This window comes from Myotis davidii, unplaced genomic scaffold, assembly GCF_000327345.1.
Source record: "Myotis davidii unplaced genomic scaffold, ASM32734v1 scaffold897, whole genome shotgun sequence".
NCBI classification, from domain to species: Eukaryota; Metazoa; Chordata; class Mammalia; order Chiroptera; family Vespertilionidae; genus Myotis; species Myotis davidii.
Window position 1 is genome coordinate 553,881 of NW_006289393.1, and position 9,053 is coordinate 562,933.

Genomic DNA, 9,053 nt, shown 5'->3' on the forward strand with positions numbered 1-9,053 from the left:
ATAAATATAGGCATGTGTGTACATAGCAAGGAGTGGAGGGGTGTTAAGGCAGCTAGAATTTCCAGGGCAGCATATCTCAAACTAGGGATCCTAGCAGAGGTCTCATTACAGTCTTCAGCTAGGCACTGACCTGTACATGCATGAAGTGAAATTAATGAGGTCAGAGAGGCAATCACTATGGAGCAGAAGGTTAAATAATTGTTTGAGCTCACACAAGGCTGAAAATAGTTTACATTTCTACCATCCTGAGAGGATAAATATTCTAACACGTGGGCTATAGTGTAGAATCCTTAGAAGGGTCAAGCCTTAGGTATATTATACCTAGAATAAAGGCTTTCTTGGACTTGTCATAACAAAACTTAAGCGCAAGCTTTGGAAAAGAAAACTAATCTGCAGATATTTAAATGTACCCCAGAACAAAATCCAACAGCTTTTATAGGAATTCTGAATCCAATACTCAACCATGTAAATTTACAATCTCTGGCACCTGATAAAAAATAACCAGAAATGCAGGTGGATACTAGACTTATCAGGGATCACTTTGCAAAATATATAAAGGTGTAATCTCTATGTTGATACTAACGTTATATTGTAGGCCAACTTACAATATTGAAAAATAAATCTTAGCCCAGCTGGTGTGCCTCAGTGGTTGAGCGCTGACCCATGAACCAGGAGGTCACAGTTAGATTCCTGGTCAGGGCAAATGCCCAGGTTGTGGGCCGGATCTCCAATAGGGAGCATTCAGGAGGCTGCTGATCAATGTTTCTCTTACATGGATATTTCCATCTCTATCCCTCTTCCTTCCCCTCTCTAAAAATAAGTGAAAACATATTTTGAAGAAAAGAATCTTAAAAAATCACCAGGCATGCAAAAAAAAGCAGGAAAATATTTATATCCAAGAGAAAAATTAATCAATAGAAACAGACACAGTAATGATAAAATTAACAAACAGGGACTTGGAAATATTGTAGATGTTATAAATATGTACAAAGATATAAAGTAAAACTTGAACATAATTAGGAGACATTAAATTAATAAAAATACCCAAATGCAAATTATAGATAGGAAAAAAGTACACTTACATGAAAAAAATTACAGTGTATAGGGTTAATAACAGATTAACAGAGATATTAGATATAGCAGGAAAAAAATCAGTGAATTTGAAGACGTAACAATATAAACTATGCAAATAAGATTTAAAGAAATAAGCAGAGCATCAGCTAACTGGGAGTCAATATGTAGTAGTCTAAATATGTATAATTGGAGCTTCATAAGGAAAGGAAGGAAATGGAAAAAAAAAAAGAACCATGAGAAAAAGTTACCAAAATTAACCATAATCCTTAAAAAAATCCATAAACTTGAAATCTAAGAGATCCAAAGAGGCAAAGACATAAAAGCATGAAGAAAACCACACTGAGGCACAGCTTGATCAAACTGCTGAACATCAAAGATAAAGACAGGATTTCAAAAACAACAAGAAATATTTTACAGAAGAACAAAGATGAAAATGATGTCATTTGCAACAGCATAAATAGATCTGCAGAGTATTATGCTAAGCAAAATAATCCAGTCAGAGAAAGATAAATATCACATGCTCTCACTCATATGTGGAATCTAATGAACAAAATAAACTGAAGAACAAAACAGATCCAGAGACATACAAGCATGGAACAGACAGTTGAACCTCAGAGGGAAGAAGGGAGATGGTGGGTGGTGGGAAGAGATCAATCAAAGAACTTATATGCATATGTGTATAACCCAATAGACACAGACAATATGGAGGTAAAGGCCGGGGGTGGGGGATAGAATGGACTAGAGTAGGTTGGTGGGGGAAAGAATGGGGCATATGTAATACTTTCAACCATAAAGATTAAAAAATGATATCAGACTTCATGTCAGACACTACCTAAGCCAGAAGACAGTGGAACAATATCTTTAAAGTACTGAGAGAGGAAAAACAATTGTCAATATTATAAAAATTATTTTAAAAATCAAAGGAAAATATTTTTAAACTAACATAAGCTGAGAAAATTCATTGCCAGAGGATTTTTACTGTGAGAAATATTAAGGGAAATTTCATAGCTAGGTGAAAAATGAATATCAAGATCTTTATATATACAAAAGAATGAAGAAAACTGAAAATGGTAAATATATGGTATATACATAAAAATAATTTTATATTTTTATTACTTTTTAATATATTTAAAAGATAGTTCACTAAAGCAAACATAGTAACATTGCAAAGCTTCTGAGATATAGAAATAAAATATATAAAAATAACATAAAGGGTGGGTAGGATATATAAAAATATTATGTAATGTATTATTTAGGGTTGATTGGCTAAAGATGGAATCAAATTACATTTAAAATTAGATTAATCACTAAGGGGTACAGCTAATAAGTGAAGATAGAGTGAAATCATGAAAAAAAAATATTCCACTCAAAATAAAGCAGAAAAAGCCAAAATATTTTTTAAAAAGATGGGACAAGTAGGAAATCCTATCTAATAAAAGAGTAATATGCAAATTGACCAGCACTTCAACACAAAAGATGGCCTTCCCCATGTGGTCAAAGATGGTCACCACAAGATGGCCTGCAGGGGAGGGCAGTTGGGAGGGACAAGGCCTGCAGGGGAGGGCAGTTGGGAGTGATCAGGCCTTCAGGGGAGGAGATTTGTGGGCTATGAGGCCTGCAGAAGAGGGCAGTTAGGAGCAACCAGGCTGTCAGGGGAGGGCAGTTAGGGGTGATCAGGTTGTCAGGAAAAAGCAGTTGGGGGTGACTGGGCCGGCAAGGGAGCATTTAGGCGTCGATCAGGCTGGCAGGGGAGTGGTTAGGGGGTGAACAGGCAGGCAGGCGAGTGGTTGGGAGCCAGCAGTCCTGGATTGTGAGAGGGATCGGGTCTAAACAGGCAGTCTGACATCCCTCGAGGGGTCCCAGATTGGAGAGGATGCAGGCTGGGCTGAGGGACAACCCCCCAACCCTTGCCCCCTTCGAATTTCGTGTACCGGGTCTCTAGTAAATAATAAAATGGTAGAATTACACCTAAACATTTGAATAATTACATTAAATATACATGGCCTAAATATGCCAATTAATAGGTTGAGTTTGTTGAATTTGATAAAAGAAAGCAAGTCCCAATTACATACTGTCTATACAAAATCCACTTTAAATATGTTCTTTATATGAAGAATAATGTACTTCACCTCTTTCTTCACAAAAATTATTCCCGTATATAAAAATTAATGCATAGACCAAAACCTAAGACCTAAAACCATTGAAATTTTAGAAGAAAACAGAAAAAAAATCTCAGTGACCTTAGATTAGGCAATAATCTCTTAAATAGAGCTAAAAAACATGAACCATAAAATAAAAATATAATAAATTACATTTAGTTATAATAAAAAATTTCCTTAACTTGCCTGTTAAGAAAATTAAAAGGCAAGTAACAAGCTGGAATAAAATAGCAAAATGTATATATAATAAGGGATTTGGATTCAGAATACAAAGTATGAAACAATAAGAGGACTGGGAAATCAATAAAAAAAATTGAGCAAAATATTTCAATGCATATGTCTCCAAACAAGATATATTGATGGCAAATAAACACAGAAGAAGATGCTCAACATCATCAATCATTAGAGGGATGCAAGTTGAAATCACAATGAGATATTACTACACTCCATAAAAATGGCTAAAATCAAAAAGAGCAATACTGAATGCCAGTGAAGCTGTGGGACAGTGGAGCTCTCAGACATTGTTTACAGGGGTACAGAATGATGAAACTACTTCGTAAAATAGTTTGGCAGTTTCTTGTAAAGTTAAACACACACTAGGTCCCCGGTGCCTGCCGGTGGCCAGAGAAAAGCCCGGGTCCCAGGTGCCAGAGGGAAGCTGTGCCGGCATCCGGGAAAAGGAAAACCTACTCATGCAAGAATTTTGTGCATCAGGCCTCTACTGGTTACATAACTGTGTACATTCATCAAAATTCATGGAACACTTAGAATGGGTAAATTTCATTGTATGTAAATCCTACCTCAATATACCTGATTCTAAATATTAAATGCCCAGCTTGCAATAATACTTTACTGAAACCCAAAGTGCAATCCTGGTTGGACATGATTGAACAGAGGAACGGGGCTTTCCCCAGGCAAAACCTTGAATAATCCTTAGAGGCATCTGAAAGTGATATTTGCGAGGAAGTGTCTTCAGAAGTCACCAGGGAGAAAAACAAGGGCTATTTCTTAATCCCAGGTTTAGTCCTTCATCCTTTCAACAATCTAGTAGCTGCCATTATCCCCACTTCACAGAGGAGGAAAGCAAAGCTCTGAGAAGCAAATCTGTCAGTCTTGTCACTTGACAGAGTCCAGTGCCAAAGCTCCACCTCTCTTTATTTGTCAACCTGCCTCCCAGTAGGATCGGGGATCCCCACTTTCAGAATATCTTCCAGGGACTCTGCATCCAGTACTTCTCTAGCTGGGGGAGGAGGGCTCAGGCCCCTGGGTTCCCTAGCTGAATGTCCCAGCTCTCTTCTGCAGAGAGGGTCCTTAAGGAGCAGAGCCACTAAATCATGACTGTACAGCAGCCTAGACATGCTCTGTGCAAATGAACTTCACCTTCATCATAACTCATATTTCTGCAGCATAACATTTGCTGATTGCTGACATTGGGCAAGTGCTTTACTTGCATCAGCTCATTATATAATACTAGTGGCCCGATGTATGAAATTCATGCACGGGGTGTGGGAGGGTGTCCCTCAGCCCATCTGCACCCTCTCCATCTGGGATCCCTCTTGCAATCCGGGACTGTTGGCTCCTACCCGCTCACCTGCCTGCCTGCCTGATCTCCCCTAACCACTCTGCCTGCCTGCCGGCCTGATCACCCCCAACCGCCCTCCCCTCCTGGCCTGATCATCCCTAACTGACTCTGCCATGGCCCTGCCACCATGGCTTTGTCCGGAAGGATGTCCGAAAGGTCTCCCAGTCTAATTAGCATATTACCCTTTTATTAGTATAGATGCAATGGACACATTTTACAAATGAGGAAACTGAGGTTTAAGGAGGTTAATAAAATTGCCCATAGTCATATAGCTACAGGTTGTAGAGCCAGAATTTGGACCAAGGCCTCTACAAGCTGCAAAGCTCACAGGCTTCACTGCCTTAGGATTTCAGGGTTGCCTTCTGTGTTCAGTTTACTGAGCATTCTGCATCAGTATGGATGCTTCTGGCAGAGAGTAACACATGGAATGGTAATGAACTGTACTCACTCACTGCAGGATTAGGGAGCGTAGGGCTGCCTTAATCTAGATCCTCTGCCTTGGTTTCCCTGCAGTCTCTTGGCTGTGACCAACCTGTCTCAGCTTTATCCTCATGTTGGCAAGAGTTGGCTATAGCAGCTCCACAGACACTCAGCTGCACATGCCCAAGTCTGGAGGGAAGGAGTGGTTCTTTATGTGATTCTCTGTACACCTCTAGCCAACCTGTGCCCTGAAAATTTAGCCAAATGAGGTCACAGCTCATTTCTGGACCAATCCATGCCACTGGGAGAACACCACTCATGGCCTGGCCCCGGCCTGACTCCCTGAGCCAACCACTGGCAGGCCAGGTTATCATGACGTCCTAATCAGTTTGTACCCCTGGACTGGAAACGAATATTGGGAAGTCAACCATGGTATCTCTTACATTCTTTCTTACTCATTTTATCAATGGAATTTTACAGCAACCCCATGTCTCAGTGATAACCTCTGCCTTACAGATCAGAAGCAGAAGCCCCGGGGACACAGACGTCGCAGGGACAGACACACACACAGCAGCCAGGACTCAAAGTCAGTCTTCGAGCTCCAAGTCCAGAGCTTTTCCCACTGTTGGCAACTGCAATGACCTCCCCCATCTCTCCCTCTTTAGACTGAATTCCAAGATGTTCCTGAGGACATATTCATCTTCTAAGTTCTCTCCTCTAGTATTTATCATCATTCTTGTCTAATTCAATAACCACTCTACATGGACTCTAGTGAGCCATTTATAACCAAGTCGGGGGCTTTTTTCCCCAGTATTTCCTTTCTAATGAGGTTTTATAGCCCTCATTTAAAATAAATCCATAGTCAGAAGTACCTTAAAACCTATTTAGTGTGATAAAGGCTTTCTTCTCCTTTTCCTCTTCAATCTCACTTTCTAAAATGATCTCATCTTCAAAAAGACTGTCCTTTTCTAGTTCTTTTTCCACATCTGCCATCAACACACTATCAAACCGTGCCCCAGGACTCTTGGCTCTCACCACCTGTATTCATTCTCCATAATGGGCCCCATGAAAAGGTCCTGCCTTTGCGCTTTTGAAGCAAAACCGTCATAGGTAGCATCTTTCCCCCTAAAGGATTTGTGAGAGAAATGACATGAAAAGTAACCCCTTAGATATCTGCTTAGTCACACAGAGCAGAGGTTCAGCTAGAGTTCTAACAGGAATGGAAATAGAAACTGGCCGGCAGATGACTGTGGCTTCAGTACCTAACAGAGCCCTGGATGCTGGTACTAAGCAGTCCTTTGCACTTTGGGCCCATCTTACATTTAAAATATGCTGCCATAAACTTCACTTCCTTTGAGTTCCCCAACAATCATGCTTTGAGTTGGGGAAGGCAGAGACCAGTATATCCAGTTTGCAGATGCAGATATCTGCTTAATCAATAAGGGAGAAAATTGTCACTGAAGCAGGTAGTATACTGGCTCCAGGCTGAGTGCTGTTTGGCTGCTTAATTTTGATTCACAAGAAGTCAGGGAAGTCTTATGAAAGATGTGAAGGCCCAGGAATTAGTTGAGCACCTCTGACCCAGGTTTTAAGTTTGAATCTTATTTATTTTTGGCCTTTCTTTGGTTTAGGAAAAGTAAACAAGAATTGACAGAAAATCTAATGAGAAGTTGTAACCATTTCAACCCAAGACCAATATATAAAAATTCGAAAGATGTTATCAAGAATGTATGTTGGTACCATCTAAGGGAACTGTCATAACTTGGCCTGCCAACAGAAAGATGTTATCAGTGCATGTTGAATAATATTGAACTGCTATCGATTCTTTATACGCTAAAGACAAGAAGAAAGAGATGAGAGGGGCATCAAAGAAAAGTCTCAGTTTTAAATGCGAAGAATTGGGAGTACAGTACTGGGGGGCTCTTAAAAAGGAGCTAAGTTAGAGCTTCTAATTGGGGGAAATATCCTAATAGGACAGTAACCATGGTGAGGAGGAGGAGGAGGAGGACGAGGAGGAGGACGAGGAGGAGGAGGGGGAGAGGAAGCTGAATGGAATTATGATGCTGGAGGCCACACTGGAAATATCTAGAGCTTGGCTTGTAGGTTTTGCTTGTAAATAGAAATTCTGGGGAAGTAGAAAAGAAAGCTACATCAGACAGCATTGCTGAAGGTGGGATTAAGAGAACTTCGGGATATAAAGGCGGAAAATGTTTCTGACAAGCTCAAATAAGTCACAGGACCCTTAGCAGTCCTGGGTGCTCGCTCTCCTGGCTGGCTGGGAAAGTGTCAGGAGGGAGCAGAGTGAGGAGAATGAGGTAGAGATTGAGGGGCCTCTCGGTGGGGTCAGGAGGATTACAGCAGAATAGAATGCATGCACGGAGCTTCAAAGGTGTCTGACAGCTAAATCTGCTTAATGTGCAGGGCAAGGAAAACTCCCACTGAACAATGCAGCTCAGCCCATGTTTCTGCAAAATTCATCCTTACTTTTATCTCATGTGCCTGCAGAGTATCACCCTAGCAGTGGAGTAATTTATTATCCCTGTAAATACCAACTCACTAATGGGTATGGCTTATTGTGAAGCAAGACACATACCCCACAGGTACTGTCTGCTCCTACTCCAATGCCTCCATCATTCCGGGACACTTCACTCATGATGGCCTATGTGAAATGAGCTCATGGAAACCCCTCTGAACTGGGGGTTAATACCCACCCCCACCCCAAAGCTTTCAGGGAATTGCTATTACCAAGGAATGAAGATTGCTAACATTGCTCTCCCAGTCTTTTCTGATGTACACTCCTCAGATCTGATGGAAATAGACTGAGAATCATTCCAATCCTCCCCAGATGAGGCAAATGAGGCACCCGGGAAAAGAAATAGCTCATCTAGAATCAGAACATTTAGAAAACGAACAGCCTGCCTTTTAAAAACTCAGGAGTGTGGGTTTTTTTCCCCTTTTTAAAACAAATACAGTGAAACTATCACACACCGAAAATGATGAGTACCTTGGCCATTAATGAGTTGACTAAGAAGCAGGTAGAAAGGAAGGGTTTGAGATGGAGTTATTTTTTAAAGGGGAGAAGGTTGGCAGGTGCCCCTTTCCACATGGTAGCTCACTTTTTGAGTCACTTGGCACTGGTGGGGGATTCTATAGTATCTGCACAGCATGCCGGACACGGCTGCTGACTTGGCTCCCTTTCTGGGGACTTACTATAGCAGGTCCTTGAGCAACATCGTGTCATTCAACACTGTTTCGTTATACTGATGAGAAAAAAGAAAAAAGATTCCAGGCAGGGCCACTGTGTGGAGTTTGCATGTTCTCCCCTTGTCTGTGTGGGTTTTCACTTGGGATTCCGGTTTCCTCCCGCATCCTTAAGCGAGGTTAATGGGGTGTCTAATTCGTCCCAGTCTGAGTGAGTGTGGGTGGGTCAGGCCAGTGGCCCGGTATGGAAGGGTGTCCTGTCCAGGTGGGTTCCTACCTTGTGCCTGAGCTGCTGGGAAAGGCTCTGGTCACCCACGACCAGGAACTGGGATAAGCGGGTTGGACAATAATGATCTTGCTTGTTTTTCTGACTCTTTCTTAAATTAATATATAGCTCGCATTATTTCAATATTTAGTATCAGAAGTGTTTTCGGTCTTTATTTAGAGTAAGTTTGGTGATGTTTTTATGACCAGAAATATGTCGTAGGGAATTAACACTTGTTTGTATCAATTAGCCTATGATAAAGTTGGTCTCGATATATGTAATGCCACTTGAAGTCACAGTGTCCAAGAACTCACCAGTGGCACTGAGTGAGGACCTGAGGGGCCCCTGCTGA

The 9,053-nt window shown here is 41.3% G+C and overlaps 1 protein-coding gene across 1 annotated transcript in view; it reads right to left on the reverse strand.

Moving 5' to 3' along the window:
* The window catches only part of NCKAP5 (NCK associated protein 5), a 111,778-nt gene that overhangs the window by 71,126 nt on the left and 31,599 nt on the right, over positions 1 to 9,053 (reverse strand). The window lies entirely within an intron of this gene.